Source organism: Amphiura filiformis, chromosome 4, assembly GCF_039555335.1.
Source record: "Amphiura filiformis chromosome 4, Afil_fr2py, whole genome shotgun sequence".
NCBI lineage: Eukaryota > Metazoa > Echinodermata > Ophiuroidea > Amphilepidida > Amphiuridae > Amphiura > Amphiura filiformis.
In genome coordinates this window covers 40745462-40762086 of record NC_092631.1, presented here as the reverse complement: position 1 = coordinate 40762086, position 16625 = coordinate 40745462, and the positions used below count along the sequence as shown (strand labels likewise).

The 16625-nt window shown below is 37.0% G+C and overlaps 1 long non-coding RNA gene across 1 annotated transcript in view; it reads left to right on the top strand.

Moving 5' to 3' along the window:
• The first annotated feature begins 1160 nt into the window (after positions 1-1160).
• The window catches only part of LOC140150897 (uncharacterized), a 413208-nt gene continuing 397743 nt past the window's right edge, over positions 1161-16625 (top strand). The window contains exon 1 of the long non-coding RNA XR_011858862.1: positions 1161-2145. This is a non-coding gene — a long non-coding RNA (uncharacterized lncRNA). The remainder of the gene's footprint in view (positions 2146-16625) is intronic.

Below are 16625 nucleotides of genomic sequence, written 5' to 3'. Positions count from 1 at the left end.
TTCATGAAATTGTAGGCAGCTGTGTGCATTTTATGCAAGTTTGCATTTGTTTTACCATTCTGATTTTCATTGTTTAAACATAATACCATAAACTTAATGACATTAGTGAACCTGGTTGTACTTTCATGGAGCTATAGGTTAAATACCACTAATTATGTATTACACGGGTTTCAATGGGAAAATGCCTAATATCGGGTGGAATTTTCTCATATTCAGAACTCTCACAGTTCAATGCCACTAATATCAGGTGAAAATATATGATTTAAATGCCAAATGATCAAAAATTCACCATAGGTTGACCTGAGACTTTTCTTGTTTTAACGCACTGAACCGTAAACACCTTAAAATGACAGTGCGCCCTCGAAGCTGAAAGTTACAATACGGTAGGGCGAATATTTACTAAAAACCGAAGCCGTGCGTATGAATTTTGGTACTATTACAACAAAAATGTAGCCTTGATTCAAGGCTTCTGCCTTTTTCCTCTACTTTCTTCCTTTAAAAAAAAAAATTACCGTTACGTTTGCTCGAAATTGAATATGAAACCTTTAAATACCCAATTGACTATAAATGCTACGGTTTATATAGGCCTACTATATTGCTTATAGATCAATGTTTTTTCCCAAATCATTCTTGGATGTCATTCTATCCATGCATGCACTGGGCATGCTGGTTTTAGTCACATTGGGGCCTGAGGGTTCATGTGTCTGACCATGGTCTGCCTTCCCTGATCTAACCTGGAAATCCCTGCTGGCTGCTTACAATAGCATCAAGCACACTGTATACAAGAGACAGGGTATTCTCACACTAAAGGACATTCCCTCCAGTTTTAGCAGAAGGGAGAGGCATTGCTGGATGATGTTCTGTGCATGTTGTGTGGCCATGGTTTTAAATAGGTCTATATACCAATGGACATAAATGAACATGAACAATTGATAGAAAAATGCATCAGTCTATAGAAAGCCTGAGGACTTGGAGCAAGTCTACAAAAATGTCATATAATGAGAGAAAATGTACCATTTTGAAGCATCAAACTCTAAAAAGTACTTTTTTGGCTATATAACTTGATCAATTTCAGCAATTTTAATGCAGTCTTTTCGAATGCCATGAAAACAAATAGTTACTCGTCGTATTTCAATGTATCGCCCAGGCCTATTAGTGGTACAGGGTGTCCCAGAATGATTTGTACCGTGTTTGCAAAAATAACTAAAAATAGAAGACGGGCAGTGTATCTATTTTTGATACCAGCATTATAATGTTGGATATGTCTCCTACCTATTCTGTTAATTTCAGCACGCTACCTTTATTTGTTTTGGCGTGGCATGCAATAATGTAAAATCGATGAAAACGACTCGCATACCTTTGAAAAATGGCACGATACGATGAAATGAAGAACGTGGGATGTTTGGCACAGCATTTCGACGACAACTACTGTTGGGGTTGCGCCTTAAAGCTTGCCGGACAGCTGCAATGTTCGTTCTAGTTCTTACAGTCTTACGAGCACCTGAAGCTTCACTCTGCCGATTCCTGACAGTTCCGTGCTCGTCAAACTTCTTTACGTTATACACTATCGTCTAATGAATCTTCTTTGCGTCTCAACATAGCTGCCGGTTTGCCAGTAAGTTTTGAAAGAAATCCACGCTGCTGTACAGTAAATTGAGGAGCCGACTTTTCTGTACCACAACCAATTCGATCTCTGCAAGCATTTCAAATGACATGGACCTCACACCACAATAACTATATTTAAAACTACCGCCAAAGAGAGAATTGGATTAGGCCACAAATCCTTAATTCCATATAATGATTGCTTCGTAACGTCATAAATAATAGATAGATATCGGCTATTTAGTGGAAATATGAACAGGGCACAACTAAAATACCTGCATAACTTTTTCCAAATAACTTTGTGCTGAACGGTTAGTAATGTTACAGATTTTCAAAATAGGTTGCGTTGTCAAAACTTAGAATTCATCATTTTACGCAATCTTCTATAACTTCTACTAGAAACGTCAAATTTTTAAAAACTAAAAAATCTGAGAAAGCTAACTATATGTAGAACTTAAAATGCAAAACAATATAACCATTCAACATGCCCTTCATACCTAAAAAATTCCATCTTTCCCGGTACAGATCATTCTGGGACACCCTGTATTTAACCTAAAATGCAATTTGAACACGATTTAGGCGAAATAGGGTATACTTGAATTTTTAGCAAAAATGTGGAAACAAATTGCAATTTTTTTGTATTTCCCCAGTAGAACTTATGATGTAGAACACATTGACAAGAAAATTTTTTTTTACAATCTCTTATTTCAAAATGGCGAAATAACGTAAAATGCAATTTGAACACGATTTAGGCGAAATAGGGTATACTTGAATTTTTAGCAAAAATGTGGAAACAAATTCCAATTTTTTTGTGTTTCCCCAGTAGAACTTATCATGTAGAACACATTGACAAGAAAAAATTAAAATTTTTGCAATCACTTATTTCAAAATGGCGAAATAACGTAAAGGTTAAATACCACTAATTATGTATTACACGGGTTTCAATGGGAAAATGCCTAATTTCGGGTGGAATTTTCTCATATTCAGAACTTTCACAGTTCAATGCCACTAATATCAGGTGAAACTATATGATTTAGATGCCAATTGATCAAAAATTCAACATAGGTTGACCTGAGACTTTTCTTGTTTTAACGCACTGAACCGTAAACACCTTAAAATGACAGTGCGCACTCGAAGCTGAAAGTTACAATACGGTAGGGCGAATATTTACTAAAACCGAAGCCGTGCGTATGAATTTTGGTACTATTACAACAAAAATGTCATATAATGAGAGAAAATGTACCATTTTGAAGCATCAAACTTTAAAAAGTACTTTTTTGGCTATATAACTTGATCAATTTCAGCAATTTTAATGCAGTCTTTTCGAATGCCATGAAAACAAATAGTTACTCGTCGTATTTCAATGTATCGCCCAGGCCTATTAGTGGTATTTAACCTGTAGGTAGTTAGAAATAATATAAAAATCCACTGAACCTTTTCTTATTTCACAAATTAATTTATGCGATTCCGGAAAATGGGAAACGAGAGGTCATGAGTAATTCTATGTCCTCCTGTAAAGAAAAATCGTCTACTATGTTTGAATTTCAAAGTAAACAATTTAAAAATACATTGTATATCCATTCTTGAAACGAAAGAAATTTGCAAAAATACTGATCTGGAGAAACCTGTGTGTATTCAGTATTGGGAAAAACATGGTGTGTATGAAAGAGTGTGGGAAAAAGTGTTAAATAAATGAATTAAAATTTTCATTTTAAAATTCGAAACCGCTATTGAAAATAGATTGGGGCAATTCCAATTTAATAAATACAATCTTATTCCATGTAAAACGAATTTGTATTTATGGAAACTTAGAAATTCAGAAATACGTGAGATTTTTTATAATAGTACAGATAATTTGGAAAAAATTTTATGTGTTCAATATGCATTCAATTCTCAAACTTTATCTGTCAAATGGAAAATTGCAACTTGTTTAAAATAAACTTGAATAAAATTCCTTTAAAAGGAATAGGGCGAGCAAATGAATTGTCAAGATAAAGGTGTAGTTCCATTTTGATAATGCAGTTTTACTTCGATTTTCACTTGTCATCATTAGCAGAGGAGTGAAAGTTTGATTGAAAGAATTAAACTAGGAAGGTTGGTGTTGGAAGTTATCTAAATGACGAAGAGACCAAAGAGAGCAATCAAATTAGGACAACAAAATAAAAAAATTAAAAACCCTACACCATAGGACTGTACGGTAAAACATGTACCAGCAGGCTACTTTTTAGTCACCCCACATTTGTAGGGCTACACAACAAAAAAGCCCTCCACCATAGGACTTTACGGTAAAATATTTAGAGGAGTAAGCCAATTAAACATTGAATCACCACTCATGACTTGAGGTCAAAAAACCATTATGTAAATAAGATAATGGCCACTAAAATGTGCTCATAGACATGAGTTCATTATTATGTAAATGAGATGTTCAATGTTTGCATGTGATCTCAAAAAAGGACATGTTGACATAAATTATTAAATTGACTGTGAGGTTGACAAATAAATCCGTGTGTGAATAGTTGATTCAGTGACCGACTATCAGTGGGCACGGTAAATTAATCTCGTGGTACCTTGCGCCCAACGTTACGTAAAAACTGGCAATCATGCTTAACAAACAAAGAAATGAAAATAATCCGTTGCAACTTTCGGATTTGCATACAAGTGATTCTAGTTCTACAACAACAGGTTTTATTATTTCTTTTAATACAAACACGTTGCTGCCTAAAATGACTTTATAGCACTGATTAGATAACAAAATGAAGTAATAATTACAAATTTTCATGAACACTATCGCCTCTGTAATTTCTCGAGTATTTAGACAGCACGAATATTTTCTGCAACGATGTGACCAATATGTATGTCAAAACCAAGCGCAAAGGGCATGAAACGCAGAGCGTTTCTCGCCCAAAGACATTTTATGTGGGTGTGATATTGAAAGTAATGAAAAAACATCTAGCAAATATTTTAATTGTTTTGGCATGTTTTGCTATTTACAAATCTAGAATAATATACAATGATATTAGAAAATCTATACCTATATTCATATATTTATTCAGGAAATAAAAAGAATATTGATCAAATAATAGAACAAAAATATAGAACAAAAAAATGGAATTATTGTAAAATATATTGGAGTGACATGTTATGATAAAAATATTTACATTAACAGTACGAAATAGAAAAAGAGAAAGAAAGAATATATGAAATACAAGACATAAAGGCGTAAGCTAGACAATTTATTGTCAAAGATAAAAAAAAAATGAAATGTAAATGGATTGACATTTTACATGAAATTCTACACTTCTAAATACATCCAGACATTTTCTTTTGTGTTTAACATTTAACAGAATTTATAATTATATGAAATTGTAGGGTCCTAGGGTTTATATTCGTTTCTACATTCTGATTAACATGTTTTCCGCGGTGTTCATATGGGATTGGCACTTAATTTTGGGGTCCAATCTCTACAATGTCTACCATGGAAAGTTTGCTATTATCTTTATCAATATAATGATTTTTTGTTCTAGATTTGGGTTTTTGCGCCTCATATTTGAAAGAACCAATGTTTAATTGCGATGTTTTGAACCCATACACCAAACCTGGGTGCTATGAAGTATAAGATTGGGCTATGAGTATACATTTTACCAAGTTGGCACTAGGAATTTCCTTCATTTTGCATATGCATGACTTTCTTTATTATACTCAAAAACAGAAATAGGGCACCAGGCAAAGTATCTGTTTTTGACTATTGCTACCCTACCAGACCAGCTACTGATAACATGAATCTGAACATAAACACTTATTTTGAAAACAGATAATATTCTGTGATTATTTATGGATGGAACTAAGGAAAATGAAATAATGTATATATTGAACATACATTTTGTTTTGTCATTGAAGAAAATCCGTTCACAAATAAAGTTTTTAGGACCTATAGTATTTGACATCAAACTCTAATTTTGCATAATTATAAAATTGTACCCCTGCTGATCCCTACTGATAAAGGCTTGGAAATGCTGACCACTAATTCAAAAATAATCATCTTTGAGGTAACGAGCAATTAACTGACCAGACAAGACTAAAGTAGCGTTCACATTGTCGGACGTTCACCCGGTGGAACTTGGTCGGTGCAAGTTGGAGCAGTGATGGCAGTGTAAAGGATGGTCAGCGTAAGTACCGACAGGCGTAAATCCGACGATTCACTCCTGACAAAATTGGGGTAGATTAGGGGCTTTGGCTTTTTATTGTTCACGGAGTGAACATTTCCCCCACTTGAACCCATATCTCATATGCACAGTTTATCCCTTACATACACTGTGTCTTGAATAACTATTGTAGCCCATCAACCCTGTGGTTAAGAGGTTAGGAAATAATTCCTAATGTCCCATACCCAGGTTTGTATCCCTTTATCTAATTTTTAGCACATCTTATCTTGTATTGAGACAATGGCAGGCAGGACTATTTTTTTGCCTTTTTTCTAAGCATGTTTACTATTGGATTGAGCCATCACATGATTATAATTGGCTTTACTGATTGGTGGGTAAGGTCAACGCTATTGTTTATTTTGGGATAAGGCTGAGCATATTACTGCATATATGAAAAATACACTGCTATTTTGATACAGACGATTTACTCAATTTAATACTTACAACTGACACAATTAGTTCCTGTTATCTACCCAGTAATGTTTGCTTATCTTAATTGGATTTAGACTTTGCAGACGACATAGCCCTATTGTCTGAGGAAATCCACCAAGCACAAGAGCTACTGCAAAGGATTGAATCATTTGTTGGAAAAGTAGGCCTCAAAATGAACGCTTCAAAAACTAAGTTCATGTCTTTCAACCACAATCAACAGATATCTATCCAGACAAACAATGGTACAAACCTAGAAGAGGTGAACGACTTCAAGTATCTGGATGCATGGATGGCTAGCACGGAAACAGATGTAAAAACACGCAAAGCAGCTGCATGGAGAGCATGTAACAGGTCAACTCTCCCAAAGAAATTCAAGATCCGTTTGTTTGCTGCTACCGTCGAATCCGTTCTAACCTATGGATGTGAAGCATGGACTATGTCTCCCAGACTATGTAAAGAACTTGATGGTTGCTACACAAGAATGCTTAGAACAGTATACAACATCAATTGGAAGCAGCACATCACGAACAAAGAACTGTATGGTGACCTACCGAAACTTTCTCAGAAGATCAGAGAGAGAAGGACACGTTTCGCTGGGCACGCGTACAGAAGCAAGAATGAACCTGTAGCTAAGCTGATCCATTGGACACCAAAACATGGAAGCAGAAAACCTGGTAGACCCCCTCTAACATACGTGGATGTATTGAAACAGGACACTGGACTGGATGTTATGGATTTGGGAACGGCCATGCAGGACAGAAGGGTTTGGCGTGCTGTTGTAGTTCGAGGACACCACTCATCTTAAGCAAGTAAGCAAATTGGAACCTACATAGTAAAGTAGATTTAAACTGTCATTCAACACAACATAATTATATTGAGATAGTTACCTCAATATTTCGATGTGTACAACACACATCCTCATCAGGAGGGCTCCAATGATGAATTGATGGAGTTGAATGTCCTGCCAGGGGGATGACACTCTTATTCACATTTTCATTTTACAACGCAAACCTATATCGAATCCCGGTGGTTTGCGAATAATGAAATGTCCGCATCCCAGATCAATTAAACCCTGGTATGAATTATTTATTAGCTTTCGCCACGATCCGTTTTGCAATAACATAAAAGCACTTCAAATAACAGCCCGTTGAGTTCAATGAACTACGCCCTGAAACCGATAGTGCCCCGTAAAGAAGCTCTAGCTCCCATCGACCTCTATACAGGTCAGTGAGCTCTCCATACACAAATGAACAAGTACAATAGGACAAGGCCAGCACCTATGACCTGCTTAGTGACATGTTATTTTGAAGTCTTCTAAAGCTTAATATCTTGAAGATTAGTATTCGTTTGTACATATGGACTGCGCATTTATGATGCAAAATATTAGTTCTTATATAAAATTGCAAAATATTGGTATTATGACACACGGTATAGGTGATATAAAACGACTAATAAAATCATGTCATCATGGCGTCATGTCAAAGGCTCATTATATCCCGTATGTTTGTCTAAATTAATTTCTACACCCATTTAATATGTACTCAGGTGGAACCAGACTTTTTTTAATTTTAATTTCTTTTTATGTAACAAATTCAGGTTTTTCCATTGCGCGCGCTGCCGGGCAATACAAATTTAATGCTAACATTGAATAAACGCGGAATTAAGAATATGCGTTTCTAGTATATACAGCGTCTGACTCTACCTGAGGACCTAGCCTGAGTCCCATGGGCTCCAAGAATGGCTCTCCATACACAAATGAACAAATACAATGAAGGGTCGCCATTGCTCTCCATACACAAATGAACAAATACAATGGAGAGTCCGACTGCCATGCAAATGATCCAAGTGTCCTCTCAAGGTATGCTCTGTGGTCCTGCTCTCGACCTTTGATGTCCTTTCTATTGATCGGATTAGGGCATTATATAATGAAGGGAGCTCAAGTCCTTGATCACGGTTGAGTGCTGGAGTGTGTTTTCTGGTTATAATCTGCATGGTATATTAATTGAATTACATGATAGTGATAGGTCTATTGATTTTAAAGTTTGTATTCAATGAGTTTCTTGCTGGATGGAGAGTTATAAGCCAGAGTCAGAATGTAGGTATCATTATGCCCCGGGCATTATGCCTCAAATCACTAATTTATTGTAAGATCAGTGCAGAGTAGGTTAGATATGAAAATGGAAAGTTAGAACAAATTACTATACACCTGATTCGTGAACTGTGTCTTTTTGAAAGACTCGTCTTGTTTCTTTTTGGCAGAGCAAACTGGACAGTTAGTAGCCTGGCTTCGGCCGAATGATGTAAATAAAAATTAAATCCGTATCCTAAACCTTACCCCTAAGCCATCAAGTCCAAATGGTATTATTTGTTACGTCGAAGCATATCATACAACTATGCATGGCGAAATCAAAGATAATTATGAAATAAAACTTTCACCACTGCTGGTATAAGAATCATTATCTTCAAGAAATAATCTAGTAGTTCTGTTGAACTATATACAACTAAGCCAAAAAAGAAACTTATAATTTTTCACAAGGTCGTATCTTAAAATCCTGTCTATCAAAATTAACCAAAATTACACACAGGATTGCCTCAATACTCTACTCTAAACACATGTCACTAACTATGCAGTTGTCCAACTGACACAACAGCAAAATGTACTGACATGCAACACCTTCCTGGACCACATTCACAGCGCAACAGATTTCTTTGGCTGGGCTCCAATTATTCGCCTGTGAATGTGATCCCGGAAGCTGTTCCGTATCAGTGCATTTTACTGTTGTGTCATTTGGACAACTGCTTGGTTACTGACAAGTGTTTAGAGTAGAATATTGAAGTAATCCTGTGTGCAATTTTTGTTCATTTTTATGGAGAGGATTTTAAGATATGACCTTGTGAAAATTATAAGTTTCTTTTTTGGCTTAGTGTAGATTTCTCTGTTGCCTGTTTGCAGCCTCTGACAAGCAGGGATTTTAAATCTCGTCACTACACAACTCATAATATTTCCTTTAATAAAATATAAATTGTGTTTTAAATTTGAAGCTCTTTCGTAACACTGCAAACCAGCCCGTGTGATAATATGGGAATACGTAACAGATGGGGTGTCCGTTCCTGTTTATTACGACCAAGATTCCGACCGGATAATCAAAGCCAATGCGAACGAGGTACGGACACTCAATTGTACCTCATATGAAGCGGCACCGATAACCTATAACGCCTGGACGACACCTGACGGAAGACCGCTACCCGAATCTAGCGATTGTGCATACGTCTACGACGAGAGTGAGCGTTCGACTCAATGCAATGTGACCAAGTACGATACGACGAAGTGCGTCCATTTGTTACTGGATTATTCATGGCATCTTAGTATGATTCAATGCTCTGCCACGAATATTGCGAATTTTGAGGGAGTGGATAGTTTGCCAGTAACTATATATCTATGTGGTAAGTCCTGCCTTTTTTTTTTTAAATATCTTTTTACTTAATCCTGATTACTCATTCAGTGTTAAGATAATGTTCTTCAGTTCAATCCCAGGGCAGGTCAACTAACAAGCATACATTGCCCAGATCGAAACTGGCTGTGAGATCTTTGCCACTCCACTGCATCTAACACACAATTCAATTACAGTAATGGAGACAGCTGACTGTAATTTGTAATTATAGTTTGCCCATCTTTGAACAGGTTCATTAGCAATGTTGATTTCAACTGTGAATTCTGTTCATTTTGAACAATTCCAACTAAAAACGAAGGTGATTTACTCACGTTTTAGTGACGTTTTATTACTACTCTAGTGGTTCCATCACATTGGCAACTCATCACATCAGACTGTTTCTTTTTACATGGACAACAGGAAGCACCGTAGAGGGAATTATGGACCAAATGCAATGAAAGACCCCCAATCGCTTGAAAACACGGAACGAAAAATATCATATAGTTTTCTCTCTTCGGGCCAAACACAGTGGTCTTATTCCAATTATTCCAACCACCTTAAACTTGCCCAATAAACACTAAACAAGCACGTGATATTGTGAATAAAGACTTTAGGATGAAAAAAGTCGGCGCAAACGCCAATTTAAATGCCCTTGAATAAATCTCTCGCCATGTAGAAAATTCTCGCGAGAGTGAGTGCCAATATGTATGTGCACGGCAAACCAGTTGAAGGAAGTAGCGGGAAAACAAGAAAAATCAACGACCAACAATGTAAACAAGAACAATTCACGCAAACTGAACTTGAGCGTATCACTCAAGCGATGGGTCAAAAATCTGTCAAAATATAAACTGTCTGATGCTCAAAATTATGAATGGCCAAGTGGACCAAAAAGCGTGTAAGATTATACGTGTAATCTTACACGTGTAAGATTGCATCTTATACGTGTAAGAGTTAGAATCTAACGGGTTGCTTATATTGACGAATCATATATAAAGAAGCCATAATTAAACCCCAACAAACCAACCATCTTACGCGTATTCATATAGATCATCTTCGACCAATGGAATCTCGCCATTTTCATAGAATTGCCTGTTAGGGATGGACGGTATTTCAATTTGACTAGTACATACGACGAGCGTCGAATAATCTCCGTGAGCCTCAATATCGATATGTACCACGGTAGTTTCGCAAACGTGAGCATTTTACTTTCACTTCTTGAATTTAATTGATGTTGAGTACAAATTGACTCCAGATAACTGAGAAAAAAATAAGCAGAAAGTGAGATAAATCGGGCTGTGACCATGGCGGTCCAACAATCGGAACAATTCCTGACAGAGTTGCGGCATACTATACAGCACATATTTTAGCACTCATAAAAATTTAGAAAATGCCTTGTTTACGATGTTGGCGAAGAGCTCAACTTATCCTCGGTAGGCCGCCAATAATATCGCGTATCGTCCATCACTTAATTCAAAATCTTACACGTATAAGATGTCGTGGATGTTACAAATCTAAAAACGTCGTTACATATTATTGGTCGAAGTTTGCTACTCATAAGATGATTGGTTGTTTGTGATTTCTTACTCTGTGATTCGTCAACTTAAGAATCCCACTTCATTCTTACACGTGTAAGATGCAATCTTACGCGTAACATACACTTGTAAGATGCAATCTTACACGTGTAACCTTACACGTTTGTCTTATGCGTTTTTGGACCACTTGGCCATTCACACAAAATAGTGTACTAGCTCGTGGCCTCGGTTATGCGGTAAATCCTAGTAATTTAAATCAGTCGTCTAGTGTAGATGAATATATAGTAGTGTGTGAGAAAGTATTCCCAAACCGGAAGCTGCACATTTGCCTGCTGAGATTGTTGGCACTTTAAAATCGCCCCCTTAAACATCAGCAAAGATGAGCGCATTGCAATCAAACAACTCCAGAAAGATGAGTCTTTCATGGTCCCGGGAGCCGATAAAGGCAGGGCTACTGTTGTCATGGACACAGGACTCTAAATTCATTGATCGGGAAGCTGATAAGACCTACCAGTTGGCTGAGAGGGGCAATATGGATCCGCAGAAAAAGATACGACTCTCTAAACAAGGACGAGGGGGCCTACGCACTCAACAACATCTTTGACCAACTCATCACGCCCTCTACGGTGCTTCCTTTTTCCGTAAAAGTCAGATGTGATGAGTTGCCAATCTGATGAAATAACTAGTGTAGTCGTGAAACGTCACTAAAACGTGAGTAAATCACCCCCGGTTTTAGTTGGAATTGTTCAAAATGAACACAATTTTCAGTATCTTTTGCCCAGATTCAATTACCCTGCTGTCATGATTGTGTATGTGTCAAAGACCTTAAACACCCCGCCACGCTGCTCACATACTAGTATTTGAACCACATGCCAATCAAAATGCGGGTATTGAATTCTTCTCCTTGGATATAAAAGCTATAAAAGTTGTCATCAGAACAAAAATAGATTTATATTATCCCCATCTCCCTAACCCAATTTAGCTGAATGTTGTGTCGAGATAGCAGCAAGCAATACATTTACAAGTTGATTTACAGAAAGTATGCTTAAGTTTGTAAGTTCTTCAAACCACGAACCGGTAAGATATACGGAGGTAAAGGCATATGATAAATTCCATGGGCATTTAACAAGTACTTCTTGGGTATTGTTTTTGCCAATGATACATTTTTGATTTCAGTGCCGTGCCACGACAATTTAGCCATAGTTGCTACAAACATGCACGGCTATCGCGACGATGCCGCCAACGGTTCCGTTATACCCTTCAATGGAAACGGTGATACGAGGACATTGTCCTGCATCAACCGAGGGGCTAGAGGACAAGAAGACGACGATAAGCCTAACCTAGAGTTCTTCATTAAAAAAGACGGGTCTGATAGTTTTGTTAAGCTTACATCTGATGATGGTGTTGAGGTAAGCTTAAAACCACACTTAAAAAAAGAGTTTTTAAACGTTTTAAACGGGTTATTGGGTTTTGGGTTTGAGAAACGTTTTAATAACGTAAAATGTCACGTTGTATTAACACACTACAACAAGATTTTAATGTTGTAAAAATGTTATTGTAAAATATTTTTTGTAAATATTTTCCCCAAATATTTCGTCAACACTTAAATGACATTACATTGCAGTAAGTTTTCAAAATGTTTTTGAATGTTATGAAAATGTTTTAAACCATTTATATAACCCGACATTTAAGTTTAAACGTTTGAACAATCTTCTTCAAACATTTTGCGAATAATGTCGAAAACGTTTTGTTTTTGCTGGGAATAGACCTATACAATATTACAATGGTATAGGTTTCTATCTGGTCGTGCGCTCTGAATTCGCCACCCAAAAAAGGTGGCGATGTTACGTTTTTCCAAAGTCGACTCAAATTAAATGATATCTCTGCCAAGCAAGAAGTTATTGTCATGCTTGTGGTCTCAGTTTATTGCTAAATAAAATGCACTTTCAACCCTGTAAAAAGAAATTCTTCAGCCTTGTGCTTCATAGAATTCATAATGGGCAGGGTGGCGGAGGTGGGGGATGTGGAGGTGGGGGATGTGGTACACACAAACTCTATTGGATTGATATTTTTAGTGCACAATCTGCTTCTATAAAGGCTGTAAATTGGATTTTGACTCTATTTGGCACCTAAAAGACTCATGACCTTACAGCTAAAGAGATGCTAACAATATTACTATATACTATATATTTTTTATAACAGTTGATCGAATCGAAGATTCTTTATGTTGAAGATGACCCAGAATTCGGACAAGCCAAATACCAGGGGTTATGGGAGGTCCGTATTGATGTCACGTTGAGTGCCCAGAGCAGCAATGACTTGGATGGCGCAACACTTGCGTGTGTCTGCAGAAATAGAGTATATCAAGGCGACTCAGAGGCTAGATATGAAGTGAAATTAAAAATTGAATAAAAAAGAATATAATAATAGTATTGATGTCACGTTGAGTGCTCAGAGCAGCTATGGCTTTGATGGCGCTATCTGCAGAAATAAAAAAATCGTTATTAAAATAGAATATAATAATAGTAATAATATATATAGTATAATTATAATATATAATGACGACACAGAAACACTACTATATAAAAGCTATTCGGTGCTTGCCACAGATGCCCCATTGCCACAGCAGAAAATATACTAATATTAATAATAATATATAGAGTATAATATAATATGACGACACAGGAACATTACTTTGTAAAAGCTATCCGGTGCTTGCCCATTTCCCCAGTTGAAAATGTAATAATAATAGCAGTTTAATTTATATGACGAACACTACTATGTAAAAGCTATCCGGTGTTTGCCATAGATGTCCATTGTCCCAGCTTAAAATGTAATAATAATAGTAATAATACTATATGGAAATATATGACGACACAGGAACACTACTATGAGGGTCGTTCAAAAAGTTCTACCTCTATCATCACATCTCTCTTATCGTATGTGCCAGGCAATTGAAATTAACCATGGTTATACTGTGAAATCTAGGCTAAAAATTAAAGTTATTGGTTAAAATGTGATTTTTGGTTGTTAAGATATGTTGGTTAAAGCGAATACAGATTTGGTACATCAGAAACGGTTAAAAACTGAATCCAAAAATTAAGAAAGCATCAAATTGTTGCATTGGATAAAAATGTTTACAAGATGTGATTGTCCAACTGTTTAATCAAGAAAAGATAAATATTTTTTTCCTATTTTTGTGAGTGGTGGTGCTGATTAATTTCTTGCCCTCAACAATGAATTTTGCACACATTGCATTTTAGCGGGACAGAACATCCGCATTCTGACACTCCGTCTTCCCCCTCATAGGCAGAGCAGCATTGACCAGCAGGTTTCTTAAACTGCGGGCGCGACGGAAAGCCAGAATGGGAGGATTAGGGAAAACTTCATAGAGGCGCAGGGATTTATGAAGTGTAAGCATGTGTGTGTGTGGATGATGGATGCTGTTTTAGATAACCTAGGGTTTCTACAAATTCAGTAGGAAATGGGGCTACGCATCCTGCACATACCAACACAATGGGGAACGTTTGCTCGGTACAAGAGGTAACTGAATAATTTAAAAAGAAGAAAGAAAGAACATTTGTAAGGTGTTACAATTAAACAAGGCAACATATAAACATAAATCCTGACCGGCACAAAAGGAACAAGGAAATGTACCGGCGTGGGATTCGAACCCACGACCTTCCGATCACTAGAAGGATGCACTATCCACTAAGCCCACTGATAAGCGGTGGTTGCAGCTGGACACTAATGTCGAGGTATATACCCAAACCAGGGTCGGATCCAGGAATTTTTGATAAAGGGGGCGCCTTTTGGTCGACGACGAAAAAAATGTGTTAGAGGGGGTTACCCCCTCGAAAACTCAACGGTTTTGGCCCATTGTATGCTGTTCATGGCCGAATTTGTTCTCTTTTTTTAAATTTCTTACAATTTTTGTATTTTTAAGTTACCGGGGCCCTTTGCTAGTCAAAAAATAGAGGGGGCGCGCGCCGGCTGCGCCCCCCCCCCTAAATCCGCCCCTGCAAACAAATACGCATAATTTAAATAAAGCAAAATCATGGACTACGAAAAGATATCTAAAACTGAAAAGATAAAACGACCCTTACCGTCGTTTTATCTTTTCAGTTTCTGTTTCCGTATCCGTATCCGTTTTTGTAAGTCATTGTTATTCTGAAGTGGTAGTCTCCCGGGTTTGACCAATCTTTTATTCTAGCCTTTTGATAGTTACTGAAAATTTGAAGCTCGTGAATTTCAGTTTTTGGTTTGGTAAGTTATATTGATATTTTACATAAAACGTTGAGATGTGCGGTTGGGTGCTAATCTAGACAAAAGAAGTCTAAATTTTACGGTCCTAATTTCACGGTAAATTGTACGGCTTCAATTGACTTGTGTTTGGTGTATATGCACTTACGCCTGGACGTAAGTGGCTCGTAAAAATAGTCTTGCATTGAAATATATACTAACCATGTTGCCAAGTTATAAGCAAAAGTCTTTCATATTGGCGATGAAATGAGCGACTGAAATAGTCAAATATCTCCCAATGAGGCGCGTACAAGTGGTGATTTGGTAATCATGTTTTATATTGAAATGCAATACAAAAGAATTGCATTGGAGCAAAGATAATGTATTCTATTCATTCGTACCAATGGCAAGCTAATCTGATAATTGGTTGGGTCTATATGCAAGGCTCGGGTTTATTTTAAATGTTTATATTTTTGCAAAGCTTATTTTCAGTCATGGATCATACTGATAAATTTCTCAAGGAATGAGAGAGGGAGGGAGGGAGGGAGGGAGAGAGAGAGAGAGGGAGGGAGGGAGGGAGGGAGGGAGTGAGGGAGGGGGGAAATACTTGAGACTGAACAAGTAAGAGTGGGAGGGGTGAGGAAGTAAGAGAGGAGAGGGAGAGACTGAAAGAAAGAGAAGAACTCGAGAGGAGAGAGTAGGGTTTGGGGAGGTAGTGGGGAGGAACAAAATAGGGAGATAGACATTGATGGAAGGGCGACACTGTGGCCATGCACAAGTGCTTTGGGGTTCGACAGGCTCATAAGCGGACCTTTTGTGATTTTAGGGCTTATTTCATTTGCAACGTTTTTACAGAAAAAAGTGGACTTTGTCATTCGGATTGGCATGCATTTTGTCAAATTAATGTAGATCAATTTACGAATGTTAAAGACGAGAGGGCGCTAGGCCATTCAAAACACTGGTGTTAACATAATATTTTCTCTCCCGGTTTTATTGACATAAGCAATCACCTCTATTGAAATAAGCTGATTGGTACTACATCTTCTCTGTTCAGAGTTAACAATGAAGTCAGATTACAGTAACTTACTTAATCCCTTGCGTTTTCGTATCGGAACAATAGACTTACCGAAACTGAAAAGATAAAACGACCCATAGTACTGTAATCTGACTTCATTGTTAACTTT